This window comes from Corvus hawaiiensis, chromosome 3 (genome assembly GCF_020740725.1).
Source record: "Corvus hawaiiensis isolate bCorHaw1 chromosome 3, bCorHaw1.pri.cur, whole genome shotgun sequence".
In the NCBI taxonomy this organism is placed as follows: domain Eukaryota; kingdom Metazoa; phylum Chordata; class Aves; order Passeriformes; family Corvidae; genus Corvus; species Corvus hawaiiensis.
In genome coordinates this window covers 49136374-49151227 of record NC_063215.1, presented here as the reverse complement: position 1 = coordinate 49151227, position 14854 = coordinate 49136374, and positions in this window count along the sequence as shown.

The window sequence follows — 14854 nt, the reverse complement described above, 5'->3', positions numbered from 1 at the left end:
AATAGTTCTTCAATATATTCAGTAATTATTCTCCTAACTACATTTTAAAAGTGCATCTGGACACTGGACAAAGTCTTCAGAATCTAAATGAGCCAAAGACAAGCTCTCCTCACAGCACAACAGGGGAATTCAACCAAATGCATTTATTATACTCTGAAATCACAGCTGACTTCTAGCAGTGCCAAAAAAGAGAGGTTTACACAAACTGCTCATAATTTTTGAAGCACTGATTACAGCTGAAGTGCTATTTTTGTGTGAACAAAATTTGTTACCAAGTGTCATATAATAAAATATAAACTTTGAAAAGTCCAAAGACTCACATGTTAATACAAATGAGGTCATAGGAGGAAAAAAAAAGAAAAAAAATGTTTTTATTAAGCCTTAAAAAAGCCAGGGGAAGCTGGGCCGAGCAATTCTCATAATCATTAGCTAACCTATCTTTGCAGAATTGAAACTTCTAAAGAATAGGAGACAGAAGTTTTCCTTTACAAAACTACTGCCAGTCCAGGCAAAAATAGCTGGTTTCTTTGATTTATTTTGTCCTCCCAGAGTTCACAAATCAAAAGTATCCAATACAAAAAAATTAATACCCTGACAAGAAGTCAAGGTGCAGTAAAGTTCAGTTTTTCTGAACACTGAAGTAGGGAAAGACAGAATGTCATTTCAAAAATGTCCCCTTGCATTTTTAGGAAGCCTCACGTGTATAACTGTTTGTGGAACAGACTAAGATAAGAAACATGAATTTGCTGGTAATTAAATTCTAAAGGTGAAAAAACCAAACTGACACCCTGAGAGAATAAGTGAGAAGTTTGTAAATCAAGCTCCCTTGGGGAAAATCACCCAAGATGGCTACACAGATAAGGAACATCTTTCAAAATGTTTTGCAGTGATTTGGCCATGTATGTTTCAATGGAATTATTTCATGAATGATTTTCTATGGCATCAATTATGTCATAGCCTCCTGGGGCTGGTTTCTTTTTCTCTATCATCCATTACTACCTCACAAAATAAGTACATTGCACAAAGCTTTCCTAAGTGTTAAGACTTGTATTCTATGAATCTGTATGCCTACCACAAGGAAAAGCCCCCAAAAATCTTTGATGTTTCACCCACAATTTCTGTTAACTTTGCTCTCTAGGATGTATTTTGCCTCCATTGCATTCACATTTTCAGTCCTTTATTGAGTGATAGAAATAGAGAACATGAAATAAATGTTTCCTTCCTAAACACACTTCTTCCAAACAGCTGGAGTACTGTGACCAGCTCTGGAGCTCTCAAAGTAGGAGGACATGGACCTGTTGGAGTGAGTCCAGAGGAGGGCCTCAAAGATGACCAGAAGTCTGGAGCACCTCTCTCCTATGAAGACAGTCTGAGAGAATTGGAGTTTTTCAGGCTGCAGAAGAGAAGGCTCCATGGAGATATTGCAGCACCTTCCAATACCTAAAAGGGGTCTGCAAGAGAGCTGGAGAGGGACTTTTTGCAAGGGCAGGTAGTAATAAGACAAGGGGACATGGCTTTAAACTGGAAGAGTGTAGGTTGAGAATACATATTAGAAAGAAATTCTTTACTGTGAGGGTGGTGAGGCATTGAAAAATGTTGCACAATGTTGTGGCTGTCCTACCTCTGGAAGTGTTCAAGGACAGATTGGATGGGGCTTTGAGCAATTTGGTCTAGGGCAAGGTGTCCCTGCCCATGGTAAGGAATTGAAATTAGAAGATCTTTCATCCTTTCCAATCCAAACCATTCTGTGATTCTATAATTGAAAACATTTTTCATATTTGCTCAAGAAGTTTATTTTTTTAAAAATCAGGCTTATACCAGAGTTACATCAGTTTGAATAAGTAAATAAACACAGATTGTTCTAAGAATTTCCTGTCATTTTGCTTATATATTTGATTACAAGTTTTGATTACAAGTAAGAAGAATTTTAAAGTTTTCAGCTTTTAAAATTTAGTGTAATTTCTTTTCAGTATTTAAGTAGAGAGAAGGCATTCAGCAACAAAATTTCATGTTTATTATGATGTTCCTTGTACTTCATCTGGTTTGGTTTTTGTTGTGTTGACACACCTTTGGTTCAGAGATTGTGCAAAAGGCAACCACACACAAGACACTGATGATACAATGGTACTCAACAAACTCCAGGACACATGGTTCACTAAGGCATTGCTTTATCTTTCAATATTTTTAGAAATTCCTGGGATAACAAAGAATAGATCAGATACTATGGTCCAAGGCTCAGACTGGAACCCAGGGGATCTTAACAAGGAGATTAAGGAGGTAATTGGCAGCAGTTCCAAAATCCCTGGTTTATCCCTGAAAAAAAAAAAAAACCTAGAATAAAGTTTGTGAACTCCTGAATTTGAAAGGTCTGGACCAAAACACTCATGTCCCAAAAAGGGAGAGTCTGAGAAGTGTCCTGGACTATAAAACAATGATTGTACTTCAAGCTTGCCGGTTTGAATGGCAAATATATCAAATGCCGAGGATGCCAAACAACAGTCTTAGTGTGGGAAAACATCTATACTGTCATGGAAGAAACAGCATGGCCCTAGCCTGACAGAGTCCAACAAGAATTTGGACAATGCTCTCAGGCACATGGTGTGATTCTTGCAGTGTCATGTGCAGGGCCAGGAGTTGGACTTGATGATCCTGATGGGTTCCTTCCAACCCAGTATATTCCGTGATTCTGTGATTTCCACTTCTAGAGAGTTTGGCCTTCTCACCCTGAAGGCCAACCCAGGACATTCTATGATTATTTTTCTTCTTTTTTTGGTCTATTTTCTTTCTTTTGGTTGGTTTGGCCATCTTTTTCCCATTGACCTTGATGTAACTTTCAGATGTAAAAATTTGTAATTGACTCAGAAACACTTGCTTTCTCGGATGTTTGCAATCTCTTCCCTTCTTTGGAGAGTTTTTTGGCTGTGTAGCTCCCAAGACAAGCAGGTAGACATTCTCCTGTTGCATCCCTCAACTCAAAGCACAAAACCAAAAAAAAACCCCAAAAAACCCCACAAACAAACAAACAAACAAACAGGCTACCACAAATATCTTTCATATATATTAATTATGGGTGTGAGTAAATATTCAATGTGATATACATCTCAGTCCTGAGAGAAATTATGTGCTGCAAAGACATTGCATGAGTGGGAGAACAAAATTATGGGGACAACTGTCCTTCAATGATTTAGCATTTGTTATGAAAGTGGCAGCAAAAAGATTCAACCTGAGATCCAGTTTTGTAAGTTCTGCCAAAACATTGGACTGGAAGAGATTTGTTCTTTCAGGAGGGAACTGATGGCTGGGATGCCACCTGTGCTGCTTGGTGTCTTTCATCATTGCAGAGTTACTTCCACTCAAATTAGGGACCTAATTAGCAATCACAGGCAGTGAGTTTTGTTGATAGTCTCTCCAGCTGTGCTGCTCCTGTATGGGTCAATAAAGCACAAGGGGTGGCTGATGCATTCCTCTGCAGTTGTTCCTACTGCAGCATCCTTGGTGTAGAGGGTGCTGCTTGTCATCCTAAGTCATGCAAATGTTCACCAGCACTGCTACAACCCCAGCAATTACAAATCAGAGCACTGGGCTCATCTCAAGGGCGAGGGGTCTATCCACAAAAGGCTACTGTTGCTGGGTACTATATTAGGAAGGGAGAACAGGTACCTCTGTGCTATACCACCAAAGAACCACCATCATTAACCCTGAATCTGTGCCTCAATGGGCCAACAAGGTCAAGTTAAAAGCCTTTCTTCTCTCTTTAAAGCCTCTCTGCATTGCTCAGAATAGGACTGAAGTGTCTGGAAACACTTTAGTTGTGGCTATCATGAACATTCCCATTCCCAGTTTGTAAGTTATTTTAGTTTAAGCCTATTATCCAGTTTTGAGGAAACTTATTAGTACATGCACAATGAATTTAGTTAAAATGTAAGCACAGATTGTTTTCCAGCTTAGCTATTTTTTCCAGGGTTTTGAAGCTCATGAAAAAACTCCTCTGAATTGAGGAGCCAGAGTATAGTGTTCTCAGCTGAGACAAAAATGCATTGAATCCTTCAAATCTTATGAAGCCACTCAACTTTGGTATTATTTCTGGCTACTAGGTTTGATTTCTACTGGAATGTACATGGCTGACTAATGCCATGAATCACTGGTGCTCCACTAACCTAAATGAAACTGGAATGATTCTATTTCCACTCAATAAAAAGTAGTTGGTAGGTGTTTTCAGGCTTTCAGGCTCAGTAGGTTCCTAAGGAAAATACTAATTTGTGAACTCACTCATAGGTTTTCGCTTTCCTTTTAGTTACTTTTTTTAAAATTAAAATTCCATTCAAGGGCAAGTCTGTTATGATTAAGACAAATCATTTGCCTCAGCTATACAGCCCTCCCTGTATTGTGAAGGACAAGGTGAAGGTGTGCTGCAGCTCCTCTGAGAGGTCAGTCAGAGGCAATGGGCTTACAAAAGGGTTGTTGGGCTCCTCGCATCTGCAGTCAATCTGGAGTTGTCTCCAACAGAGCTGCTAGCAACTTAATGTTTCTAGTACTCAGCATCATAACTCTGACCCTGACTTCAGTGTCTTTAAATAAGCTCAGTCCTTTCCTTGAAGCCATCAAACCTGTCTGCAGACCTCTACGTGGCACCCTGGTCTGCTCACTCCTTGATGCAGCTGCAGCTACAGTGCAGGGAGCTGAACTCATGTTCGATAGCTCAGTGATGTCCAGCAATTCCCTGGGCCTATTGTCTACTCATTGTCTCCTAGGTTTTATGCCTCATAAATTGCTATTTAGTCTGCAGCTTTAATTTGCACACCCCTGGACAGCTATTAAATACTCATCTTTCACTTTTGACATAACTCCACTCCATTGTTCACATTTCAAGGGTAAAATATGAGCAGGCCCTGACATTTCTGTATTCATTCAAGAGTGATACCAGCTAGAGGTAGGAAAACACATTACTCCTGCTTGTCTTCAATACAGTGTTACAGTGATTACAAAATTACAAATGTGAAATTACTTGAAATGGTGTATGCTGGTTTTGGATCTGCAAATCATTGGACAATTTTTAGGAAAAACAAAACAAAAAAAACCAGATTGCGCAATGAATAAAATGGGCAGGAAAAGAGGCTTACCATTCTTAAAACTATACAAATGTTGTGGTTATGGAGCAATAAAACCAAGGGTGTTTTTTCTATAATGTAGTGTCTATTCTATTCTGTTTTACTCACATATCACCTTTACTATAATAATATTGTAGAACATTCCAGTAATGAGTACAGTGACAAAACTAACATCAAACACCCATGCTTTGTGCTTACTAAACTCATGTTTTAGTATTCAAAACACAAACGATATGCCAAGTGTGAGATTTGAAGGGGTTGTAGAAAGGATTTTGGCAGATTTTCCAAGACTCAAGTCTAAGAGTTTATACTAATCGCCAAGGTTTTAATATAAATATGAAATTATGTCCCTAGTTCATACATTGGAAAAATTCCAGTAATCACAGTGGAGTTCCACTGGGAATGTGTTTATCTCTGGGTTTATTTTTTTCATACATCCGCTTATCTGGTTCCTAATCTGCAGTGTATTATTCTGTATTCTTTGAGGAAAGAGACAGAAATACAAAGGAAAGCCATGTAACTGAGATCTCCCACCTCATACCCATAGATATTGACACGTTATACACCCCTCTTTTCTTAAAATTGTTTACCAAACCCAGATCCAATTGTGTGACTATTTTACCAATTTTCTAGACACATCTGTAGTTTGTTTGTTTGTTTGCCTCCAGGTTTTACTCTTGTGCCACAGCCCAGTTGGAGTGCGTCTGCCAGGACCAAATACTCTCTTCCTTATCCTGTATTTGGCAAAACTACCTTGTCTGCAAAGGTTGTAAATGTAGCAACCAGGCTTGAAGGCTTCGGGCAGAAGCGTCTGCCACAGAGAAGTGCACCAGACTGGAATTTTGAGTGGCATCATCACCTGCTGCGCCTTTTTACCATTGCCTTTTATTCTATTTTCCCAGACTCAGTGCCAAAATTTTGTAGACATTGCAATAACTCTGTCTGCAACACTGAGCCTTCTTGAAGTTTTGGATGTGCCAGAGTTCAAGAGAACAGATATGTTTCTGAAGTATTCAGCGCAACAGTTTCATTCTCTTAGTCTTGTGCTGTGTGCTTCCCCCAATATTTGCTGCTGTTTTAAAAGATTTTTATTAAGTTGGCTATAGAATACCAAGGACACTTTTGTGAGATTGCAGGGTGAAAGGGGAAGCATGACATAAATATTAAGAATCCAGTTCTTGATCTCGGATTGCATGACGTTTGGATAAGTTAGTAAGAACAAATCCGTAGAAGAAATAATATAACAAAGCAGTTCAAATACATATTAAATATAGTTCATATATAGATTTGTCTTATATGTTTGTATGAATAGTTATATATGTCTGACCATTATGAACTTTCACACATTTCCAAGCAGTCCCTGTATATATACATATCTAAAACATCATTAGAATCTATCAAATAAATAGTATTGCAAACCAACGTTGAAACAAGATTGACATTAAAAGACATATCACAAGCTTTACATTGGAAGAAAATATTTATTCTTTTTAAGTTTGGTTTTTTGGGGGGTGTTTGTTTGTTTGTTTTTAATGAAGGTGACACAGTATTATTTTATCAGAATATCTATTGTCAACCCTCCAGTTTTGCAGTTCATCTGCACAGGCAAGGAACAATGCTCCACTGAAAAAGAACAACTAGCATATTACAAAACTCATATTTTCTTTCCAGAAAATGAGAAAGCTTCAATTAATAGAAATGTTTTTATTGTGGGTTTTTGCCTTTGTGATTAATGCAGACACATGGGAGAATGGAGACAGATAGAGATTTTAATGCCAGGCGGCAGCAGCTGGTTTAATGTAGCAACAGCAGCAGTTTATTGCTCTGAGAGCATGGTAATCAGTTCGTGTAATGAATGACTTTGCTTCTCCCTGCAAGTACTGCCTTGCTTAATACAGCAACAGGGTCCAGAAGAGAATTTATATAGCATTAATCTCACAACAAGCTTTCTCAGCTAAATGTGTCTTGGCTTACAAATAGGGTTCAGTTTAGTCTCAAAAGTGAAATAAGGTGTTGAAGTGGGTTACTGAAAGTGCTTTAGGCCACTATTTCTGTGAACAACAATTTGTCTTTTAGTCTTTTACTTCTTTAATCTGCATTCAACACCTATTACAATCTATGATGGTCCAAATGTTCCTATCAACCAAAAATTACTAATTTTTAAATCCAATATATAACATGTCAACACTGAACCTAATAAAAAAACTTCTTACAGATACTGCTCTTCATATTTCAAAAACCAAGCCACCATTAACTAGCAATCAGTAACAGCTTTTATTGTGCAGCCACAGGAAGGTCAGGAAAGTCACAACAAATAAGAGACTTAAAAGATCTGCCTTTATTTTTTAAGGCAAATATACTGAGAAATCACAAGGGAGCAAATAAGTTTTCATCCTTTTTGACTCTTAATGTCAAGGTGAGACCTTCCTCTTTCCATGAGTATAATTCTCTTTGTTTGCACTCCCCAGAGCTGATGAATCTCAATTCACAGATGATGACAGTGTACGTACATGGCTAGCTCAGGGTCCCCAAGCCCAACACTTGTAGAGAGAGTCTGATCCAAGCAAAGATTGACTACGTAATCCTAATACAATAAATCTGCTGTTCCAAAGAGTGGGATTTAGGGTGTGTTCTCATGCCAACTTGGATGCATGTGCCAGGAAAGCCTCAGAATTACAATGAATGAGTTGAAAATAGTTGCAATGTATACAAGCAGTAAACGTCTCCATTTCTGGAGCTACCACACCTCATGAAGGATGACCCAACGTTCCTGCACTTAAGCAAAGTAAATAGACAATGAACAGCAACAGTAGAAATTTTCTTCAGGAATGGATCTGTGATGGGAAAGGGAGGTCTTGATAACAAGATAAAGAAAAATGGATAATAATGTAGGAATAGGTAGAAGACAGAAAAAAATGCCCTGGAAGAGCACATTTTGCCTCTACAATTCCTATCTTCTATGAAAACAGCTCAGTCCTGTGAGTTTGAACTAAGTTCTTGTCATATGAAAAAGACAGTAAGGTATCTTTAAATAAAAAAGCCCCAAAATTATAGCTAGGAGTTGAGGCCTTTTACTTATTTGTTTCCTTTATATCTTAAAAAAAATTCAGAAAAGCAAATTTTCATTTTAACAACCAATATGCTTTAAGGTTGAGGTTTTAGTGTCATTTTGGGAAGTTCCCTTTGAAAAAATATATCAGAGTGGAAATATTTGCAGCTTCTTCAAAACTTCCTGTAGTAAACAAATTATGTTTTCCTTAACCTGCTGTAGCCACCATTTAAAAAGTTCTGGAACTATATTTACCCTAGAAGCTATTGTTGTGCCCTGTTCTCCAGCTATAAACCAATCTCGCATTGAAAATAATGGGATGTTTCGAAATACTGCAAATAACTGCTTAAATTTCAAGTATTGCACAAATTTTTATCCTACATTCTTTTTGCAGAACCTTTGGGAAAAGGCATTATGCTTTTCTGCTTACGGCCCAGGCTCATGCCTACTGCTTCATTTAACCACCTTTGGGATTAGTATTTGTACTCCACTGTCACGGGCACGCCCAACAATTATTATTCCCAAAGGAGCTATTGCAGTCATCTCGTTCATAAGGCTTCAATTAAAAGTCCTGAGGGAGGGCATTGAAAGAGGTATTTTATTTTAAAAGCCTTTAAACACTGCACAACTGCTGCATTCTGAAGAGCTGCCTGCCATTTCCTCTCAGTTTTTTCTGCCTTATAGTCTATCTCAGTCATTAATTCTGGCATGCTCTGGCAAACCGCTTTTTATTGCAGTTCACGTGTGCAATCATTTTGGTGGAGTACATTCTGTGATGTATTTGTGCTACTAACATTAGGTACCTAACTTCTACACCTAGATTAGGGGTCCCATCTAACTAATACCTCTCTGTAGGCAATGGGAAAAAAGCAGGATAATCCAGACGGAAATGCAGGGCAGGAGGATGTTCTCAGTTCTGTGATTTCCACTCTGGAGACGATTTTTGGTATTCAATGAGGGTAGCAGAGAGATGTCCGGCTCTTGGATCATCAAGCAGGCAGTCCATGACCAGCAGAGCCAGGCTGGCAGGGCAATTTGTTACATTAAATTCCCATCACAGGGATCTGGTAGACAGTACAGGTAAATGAGAGCATCTTCATTTCATTAAAGAGAAATTACTTCCTGTCCTTTTCCACTCACCAACTGTTCATAGTCCCTTTTTACCTCTGAGAAACCATACTGCATGTACATCATGGTTCTAAGCCATGGGAATGTTTTGGTATTATGACTCCTAGACCCAGAATATGTCACCTGTCCTGATTTCAGCTAGGGTAATTGCTTTTCAGTAGCTGTTAGAGTGCTGAGTTCTGGCTTAGGAGTAAGAATGGTGTTAACATGCTGATGTTTTGGTTTTTTGCTAAGTTGTGTTTATCCTAAGTCAAGGACTTCTTTTTTTTTTTGTCTCATGCTCTGCCAGAGAGGGGGTACACAAAACACCAAACTGGGAGGGAGCATAGCTGGGACAGGTGACTGGAGCTGACCAAAGGGGTATTCCACCCCAGTCATCTGGAAGGGCAGCTGATCTGGGTTTAGGAAAGCGGGTCTGGTGTTGGTTAGCTGGTAGTGAGCAACTGCATTGTGCATCACTTGTTTTGATTATTATTATTTACCATTATTACTGTATTTTACTTTTTATCAATTATTAAATTCAACATACAAGTTTTATTTTGATTCTCCTTTCCATTCAACCAGAGTGTGGGGGAAGGGAAAGGGGGTTGAGCGAGCAGCTGTGTGGTGTTTCATTCCAGCTCAGCTTAACAACACAACAGACCTTAAAACCACAACCATCACCCCTGCTGGTAAAGAACGATGGAGCTACCAACCTCCAAATTTAGGTTTTTCATTACCTAAATTTGGTATGTGAATATTATCTTCATATTACTGAACAGTTCAATTCATACTTCACAGGAAATGATGTGAAGAGTTTTGAAACCGATTTCTAGTATACCAGGCCTTATTTTCTTTCTTTATTATGATTTCTGCTTTGGTAGAGATCAGCAGAAGCTGACCATGCATTGCTATACCTACAAAATCTAGGTTTAAGGAATCATCCCCCACGGCAATCATACATCACCAGAAGCTGAATGCAGAAACTGAAAATTTTGTGAGGGTCTGAAAGTTCACATTTTTGTTTTTTATTAAAGAATGTGAGTGTACTAAGCATCAGAAAGGAAGGAGCTTCAGCATTTTAGAGGAAAGTAGGTCCAGTCATACAAAAAAATGATTTAACTGCTCTTCATGAAATGAAAATGCTGAATAAAAGGCTGGCTTACTTACTGATGCTCATAGATATGTCTCAGCCATACTTTAGGAGGCAGATTTATGTCAATTGCAAAATGGTTGGGAGCAATCATATGTCATGTGTTGCTAAAAAAAGAAGGAAAAAAGTAGGTAAAATCTACATTTTTTACATTTTTCAATAAAATTACTATTTCCTAGAGTATTTTAACAAACAACATTCCATCAGCATTATGTCAATATGGTCATATTACTCATCTCAGTTCTCTTGTGTTTTATTTATTATCCACAAAAAGAATTATCCCTATCCAAACTTATTTTAATTGAATTACAAAACAAAAGGAGCCTTTTCTAACTTTCTAACCTTCCTGACAAACCAGAATAGGGTCAAAGAGATTTGAAGAGTCATGGAAGAACATGTTTTAATTTACTTCAGATAGATTCGAGGGAACTTTGTTCCAGATGGTAACCTTAAACTTTTACAACAAACTCTCTATCTGTGGCAGTCCCTTATTACAATTAGATCCATATTGGTCTGATATTTTGGTGGTCAGGAATTTCCTGGTGTCATACCACCTATGATTATGTATGTGGCATAATTTATTGTGAATACATGTAATAACAGAGGAAAAGGTTTTAATTACAGTTTCTCTCATACGATTGTGAATAATTTTTGAAGTATACTCAGAGTAAACACTTCAGAAAACATTAAAAAATCCTCATGTATAAGTGCTCTTTTTAGCATTTTTTTTGTTAAAACAACCACTTAATTTCTACTTTTATTTGAAAGTTCTGATCATAAAGAGTATTTAGAGCAGTTTTATGCCAATGGCCAGTTTTAGATCTTAAAGCCACTTGTGTGTCTATGAACTGTGTACACAAAAAAGCACCAAAGTATTCCTGGGGCATTAGTTGTGCTTAGTATTATTATCTGTATTTCCTTTTAGGTTGGCACAAAAAAGCAAAAGAAATACAGTTTCTTTTGCGCAGATCTTGAAAACAACAAGATTTTGTTTCTAACAGCACCAAAAATATAATATTTACCATATTTAGGCTATGTAATGATGATTTATTTTTTATTTCATAGAATACCTAATATGGTAGGTATCACAGCTGTTCACTGCTTATTACAGGTCACAACTCCCTGTACGGATGTCTTATCTAGATCATTACCCAAACCTATATTTCTACATGATACACATGAAACTGACCCATGTTCATACCTTTATTATGCTATTGTACAGACTTTCTCCATTTAGAATGTAAAAAATAACTTTTTTTAAAATCTTGAGAGAAATTACCTCCTTCACCACCCCCCCCTACTAAATTAAATCAACTTACCTTGAATATTGAATAGCAATTTTTAGGCTGGGATCCATGGATACTTTGACGTTTGTGGTCTATTTCCAAGGGATTTGTGTAAGGTAACTAAGGAAAGTAAGAGGAGTGTCAATAAGCTTAAATTCTCTCCAGCAGGTTTAGCCTATCTGCTGGAAAATTTTCCATGCTTGTCAAATTAGAAAAAAAGGTTGAAAATCGCCTTATGGATGGATTTGATGAATTAAAGAAAGGCATTAACACTTCAGAAGAAGTTCTGCTGCAAATAGTATTATCAATCTTTTCCTCTCGTAGAAATATTCCATTCCAAGCTACAGCACGTTGCAAGTGCTGTTTTTACTTTAATTTCTTTTTTCTTACATTCAGATATTATTTTTCTGCAAATATTTTGCACACAGTATTTTCAGCTGCATGCTTAAGGTGCTTCCATTTCTCCCACTTGACTTAATTATTTTGTGAATTTGGTGAATATTTTATTTCCCATAAGTCATTACACCAGTGGATGTGCACATAATTTTAATTCAAGGATTACATTATTTCTTTATAACTAATATGCTACATTCAAAGTTTCTCATAGATTTTATACTGGTCTTTAGCTTACACATGGTTTACAGTAGCAAACATTCATTCTTTGCATGTTATACAAACTAAACTTCTCAATTTTTCAGGCACTAATATTTTCCTACAGATCCTGTCTTGATAAGGTACTCTTGGCCTGGAATAAACAAAATGCATTTTGACTGAAAATTCTGTGCTGATGGTAATAGCTCTAACTTAGAAAATATAGGCTTTAAATCACACAAACAAAAAAATCTCATACCACACTCCCACTCTCCCACCCACCTATTTTGCCACCATAATGAACACTTGCTGTTTCCTGTTTTCAGTTATCAGGCTTAAGCCTCTCCTCAGACCAGTTTATTCATTTTTTAAACTAGTTTGGCTTTATGGAATAGCTTTCACCACTGTTGGAATACCACTTGGATGTGTAATTTTCTGCTCTGTCAGGCAGAAATATCCCATTGTTTGGGGTTTTTTTTTCTTACATATAATCCTTGTCAAATTATTGTTTTCCCCTGCAAATCAGAGAAGCTCTTGTACTTTAAAGTATGGAGTACTTTAAAATCATCCTCCTATCTCTCTCTTGTCTTCTGTTGATAGAAGCTTTGGAAGCACAATGAACACATACATACATGTGTGGGCACCAAGTGTCTGTGGAAAAACAAGCAGTGCTTCTGTCTAGTACAGAGACAGGCAGTCTGGGAAGGTGCATCCCTAATCATGGGACACTGCTTCATCTTTCCTTGATGATATCTGTAAGGCTATGTCTTCTCGTTATGAAACATCCCGCTTTAGAGACTGCTGGAACAGATGAAATTCATTACATTGTGGCTGTTTGGAGTGTGGCATGGGAGGAAGGATTTCACAGCCCTCAATGCTTCCCTGTTACAGTCGACAGAGATAATCTATCTGATCTAATTAAAAAATTTACTTGAGAATGAGTTGAATTAGGCCCTAAATTTTGCTTTTTTTCTTAACTATTCCTCCAATTAGTCTATAATGATTTTCTAATACCATGGTTATCCAGAAGTCTGAGGGCTAAGGTCGGCTTATCTACTGACTTAGCACTCCTCCAATAGCCTGTAAGAGATTATAGGATATGCTCAGGTATGCATGTAAACCTTTGAAAAGGCTGTGTGTCTCAAGCCACAGATGAAGCTTTGCTAATTGGGTACAACTGTGAACATCTTGGCCATGGGCTTGAGTCAAGCACCTCTAATTCCAGGTTCAAAATTCAACTGCAAACTGCAAACTGGAGCCACCTTTACATAGTTCTTAACATGGAGCTAGAAAGAACATTAGGTTTTCACTTAAAAACCTAGACCTAAAATTTTTCACTGGAGTTGTGTTTCTAGTGAACCTTCTCCTGGTGATTTTCACACTCTACACATGTGTTCAAGGGCTGGGACTGCTTCTGATCATGTTCAGCAGGTGGTGCTTTGTGACAAACAAGGTTTTGCTGATCAGCCTGATGAGAGCACCTGGTTTTGTGACAAAGGCTGTTGTTCCCTTCCCACTGGCATGACTGATTTTCTTTTCAATGGAAACCAACATAAATGGAAATGGGAAGCTGATAATTTTTGAGCCTTGTTCAACGTATATCCAAGAGGTAGCTAGTGTATATATATACCTGAAACCTAAAACCTGGAAATCCTGGAGTTTATATGTAGCTTATGATGGCAGTGTAAAGATATTTTCAAGGGCTACAGTAATGAATTATACTCTTTGTTTCATCCTGTTAGTTGCCTAAGTTAATTGATATGCAAGAAATACTACAACTTTATTTTTTTAGCAACCTCTTCATTTAGAAAGTATTAGATGGTGCAGATATCTTAGCCTCTATTTTCCTTTGATATAAATTCCAACAAAATCAAGAAGTCTTATTATATTTTTCTTGATAGAAAATATGTAAAAGGGTAAAATGTGACTTAATGCTCTTATTAAATGCAGCAATTCAACAGCAAATCAAGTCCAGTCACTTAGAACGCATCACAAACTGACCATTATGTCTCTTTCATCACAATCAGGGAAAGAAAAGCTTTGAGAGTGATATTCACCAGACACAGAATCTTGATGATAATGTTTCTTAGGGCACTTAATCAGGCATATTTTATTGTAGGACAGCTCCATTAAAAAGACACTGAGAACTTTGCAGTGCTTTTCAAGTGTAATCCAGTGAATTTCTGAGAGGAATGTATGCTTATGAGTATCTCATTTTCTCCTGGATATTTCACAAAATCTCTTTGAAATCTTTGGAGTCATAGTAGGGATAAAATTAATCCTATTCCTGTTACACACTGATATAAATCAGGTAAAACTACTGAAAAACTGATGGCACAGATCTTTGGCTGGTTTCTGTCAGTTTAGCTCACTGAAGTTAATGGAGCCATATACCCACGTGGAGTCAATCCATTATTTGTTTTCATCACTGCATACATATGTATTTCTTCAACTGAATTGCCACTTAGTTATACATGTGCTATTTGTCCTGCATCATCCAACATATTGTATAACCTTTCTGCCCTTAATAATGCTAAAGGCATCTGGTAACAATGAGGCT